Here is a 4,234-nt window from a genome sequence, read left to right on the forward strand (position 1 = left end):
AATTCTGGGCTATTCATTGTGGTCTAACATTTATAGACTTTGCACCATGTTCCAAGTAATATTCTGAGCTAATTTAGTGCAATGACTAATTTACTTTTTTTTTTTTTAAGATTCAAGCTTTCTTTTACTTTTTTTTTGCATTAAAAGTATTCAAATTTATTTCTAATTTTCCCACCCCATTTTTTTTTATTAACTTTTATTGAGCTTCAAGTGAACGTTTACAAATCAAGTCAGTCTGTCACATATAAGTTGACATACATCTTACTCCGTACTCCCACTTGCTCTCCCCCTAATGAGTCAACCCTTCCAGTCTCTCCTTTCGTGACAATTTTGCCAGCTTCCAACTCTCTCTGTCCTCCCATCCCCCCTCCAGACATGAGATGCCAACACAATCTCAAGTGTCCACCTGATATAATTAGCTCACTCTTCATCAGCATCTCTCTCCCACCCACTGTCCAGTTCCTTTCATGTCTGATGAGTTGTCTTGTCTCCGGGGATGGTTCCTGTCCTGTGCCAACAGAAGGTCTGGGGACCATGGCCGCCAGGATTTCTCTAGTCTTAGTCAGACCATTAAGTATGGTCTTTTTATGAGAATTTGGGGTCTGCATCCAACTGATCTCCTGCTCCCTCAGGGGTTCTCTGTTGTGCTCCCTGTCAGGGCAGTCATCGATTGTGGCCGGGCACCAACTAGTTCTTCTGATCTCAGAATGATGTAGGTCTCTAGTTCTTGTGGCCCTTTCTGTCTCTTGGGCTCTTAGTTGTCGTGTGACCTTGGTGTTCTTCATTCTCCTTTGCTCCAGGTGGGTTGAGACCAATTGATGCATCTTAGATGGCCGCTTGTTAGCATTTAAGACCCCAGACACCACATTTCAAAGTGGGATGCAGAATGTTTTCATAATAGAATTATTTTGCCAATTGACTTAGAAGTCCCCTTAAACCATGGTCCCCAAACCCCCGCCCTTGCTCCTCTGACCTTTGAAGCATTCATTTTATCCCGGAAACTTCTTTTGGTCCAGTCCAATTGAGCTGACCTTCCATGTATTGAGTGTTGTCTTTCCCTTCACCTAAAGCAGTTCTTATCTACTAATTAATCAATAAAAAACCCTCTCCCTCCCTCCCTCCCTCCCCCCCTCCCCCCCTAGTAACCACAAAAGTATGTGTTCTTCTCAGTTTTTACTATTTCTCAAGATCTTATAATAGTGGTCTTATACAATATTTGTCCTTTTGCCTCTGACTCATTTCGCTCAGCATAATGCCTTCCAGGTTCCTCCATGTTATGAAATGTTTCACAGATTCGTCACTGTTCTTTATCGATGCGTAGTATTCCATTGTGTGAATATACCACAATTTATTTACCCATTCATCCTTTGATGGACACCTTGGTTGCTTTCAGCTTTTTGCTATTGTAAACAGAGCTGCGATAAACATGGGTGTGCATATATCTGTTTGTGTGAAGGCTCTTGTTTCTCTAAGGTATATTCCGAGGAGTGGGATTTCTGGGTTGTATGGTAGTTCTATTTCTAACTGTTTAAGATAACGCCAGATAGATTTCCAAAGTGGTTGTACCATTTTGCATTCCCACCAGCAGTGTATAAGAGTTCCAATCTCTCTGCAGCCTCTCCAACATTTATTGTTTTGTGTTTTTTGGATTAATGCCAGCCTTGTTGGAGTGAGATGGAATCTCATCGTAGTTTTAATTTGCATTTCTCTAATGATCGAGAGCATTTTCTCATGTGTCTGTTAGCTTCCTGAATATCTTCTTTAGTGAAGTGTGTGTTCATATCCTTTGCCCACTTCTTGATTGGGTTGTTTGTCTTTTTGTGGTTGAGTTTTGACAGAATCATGTAGATTTTAGAGATCAGGCACTGGTCGGAGATGTCATAGCTGAAAATTCTTTCCCAGTCTGTAGGTGGTCTTTTTACTCTTTCGGTGAAGTCTTTAGATGAGCATAGGTGTTTGATTTTTAGGAGCTCCCAGTTATCTGGTTTCTCTTCGTCATTTTTGGTAATGTTTTGTATTCTGTTTATGCCTTGTATTAGGGCTTCTAGAGTTGTCCCTATTTTTTCTTCCATGATCTTTATCGTTTTAGTCTTTATGTTTAGGTCTTTGATCCACTTGGAGTTAGTTTTTGTGCATGGTGTGAGGTATGGTCCTGTTTCATTTTTTTGCAAATGGATATCCAGTTATGCCAGCACCATTTGTTAAAAAGACTATCTTTTCCCCAATTAACTGACACTGGGCCTTTGTCAAATATCAGCTGCTCATACGTGGATTTATATCTGGGTTCTCAATTCTGTTCCGTTGGTCTATGTGCCTGTTGTTGTACCAGTACCAGGCTGTTTTGACTACTGTGGCTGTATAATAGCTTCTGAAATCAGGTAGAGTGAGGCCTCCCACTTTCTTCTTCTTTTTCAGTAATGCTTTGCTTATCCGAGGCTTCTTTCCCTTCCATATGAAGTTGGTGATTTGTTTCTCTATCACCTTAAAAAATGACATTGGAATTTGGATCGGAAGTGCATTATATGGATAGATGGCTTTTGGTAGAATAGACATTTTTACTATGTTAAGTCTTCCTATCCATGAGCAAGGTATGTTTTTCCACTTAAGTATGTCCTTTTGAATTTCTTGTAGTCTAATTTACTTTTTACAAATAACTTATGTGGTGAATATTTATTAACGCATGTTTTCCCCCACTTCACTCTCAAAAAGTCCTGCTTTGGAAATTACATTTTGTGGTCACCCAGTCATGCAGCACTTTGTTCCTGGGTGAGAATAAAACCAAACTTGCTGCCATCGAGTGGATTCCAACTCATAGCGACCCTATAGAACAGAGCAGAACTGCCCCATATGGTTTCCAAGGAATGGCTGGTGGATTTGAACTGCCAACCCTTTGGTTAGCAGCCGAGATCTTAACCACTGTGCCACCAGGGTTCCAGGTGAGAAAAAGAAGTGGAAAATAAGGCAAAATTGTGCTGTAATGCAGCAACCAGAGCTTTCAGTGGATGCACTGGGTAGGGTCAGAAGACAGGAGCCTTTAACACAAATTCTGACTCTGCCCTGAGATTAGCTTTTTCTTTATTAATTATTCCTGACCATAAGGATCAAAAATTGCTGCTGCTAGAAAGAACATTACCAATATCAGTTTCATTTTAGTCAATTCCGACTCATGGTGACCCTTATGTGTGTCAGAGTAGAACTGTGCTCCATAGTTCTCAACGGCTGATTTTTCAGAAGTAGATTCCCAGGCTTTTCTTCCAAGACACCGCTGAGTAGACTCAAACCTCCAACCTTTCAGATAGCAGCTGTCTTATCTAGTGCTGCTATAACAGAAATACTAAAAGTGCATGGCTTTAACAAACAGGAATTTATTCTCTTACAATTCAGGAGGCTAGAAGTCTGAATTCAGGGCATCAGGTCCAAGGGAAGGCTTTTTCTCTATGTCAGCTCTGGGGAAAGGTCTTTGTCATCAATCTTTCCTTGAGTCTAGGAGTTTCTCAGTGCAGGGACCCTGAGTTCGAAGGACACACTCTGCTCCCAGCTCTGCTTTCTTGGAGGTAGGAGGTCCCTCTCCTCTCTCTTTGCTTCTCTCTTCTATATCCCAAAAGAAATTGACTCAAGGTACAACCTAATCCTATAGACTGTATCCTGCCTCATTAACATAACTGCCTCTAATCCTGCCTCATTAACATTATAAAGGTTAGAATTTACAACACATAGGATAATTACATCAGATCACAAAATGGAGGACAACCAGGCAATATTGGGAAACATAGCTTAGCCAAGTTGACACCCATTTTGGGGGGACACAATTCAATCTATAGCAGTAGCCAAGCACATTAACCATTTGCACCAGCCAGGGACTTCAGAAGGAACGTTAGAAGTCATCTAATCCAATTAGTCTTAATAGACACGTATGTGGACCCATAGAGACCACTGATGATAACATCGTAGGCAAAATTTGCAATGCGTTTTAAATGTGCTTTTTCCTTTTCCTTTTTTTTAATCTGAGAGGAACATCCTCATTGTTTTTTATTATCAGAATTAAAACCAAAAACTCATTGCCTTTGAGTTGATTCTGACTCACAGCGACCTTATAGGGCACAGTAGAACTGCTCTATAGGATTTCCAGGGAGTGGCTGATGGATTCAAACTGCCGACCATTTGGTTAGCAGCCAAGTTCAGAATTAGGAACCATTTATCTGGACTAGCCTAGAAAATGATAAGTCCCAAAGTC

The sequence above is a fragment of the Elephas maximus genome, chromosome 1 (assembly GCF_024166365.1).
Source record: "Elephas maximus indicus isolate mEleMax1 chromosome 1, mEleMax1 primary haplotype, whole genome shotgun sequence".
Classification (NCBI taxonomy): domain Eukaryota; kingdom Metazoa; phylum Chordata; class Mammalia; order Proboscidea; family Elephantidae; genus Elephas; species Elephas maximus.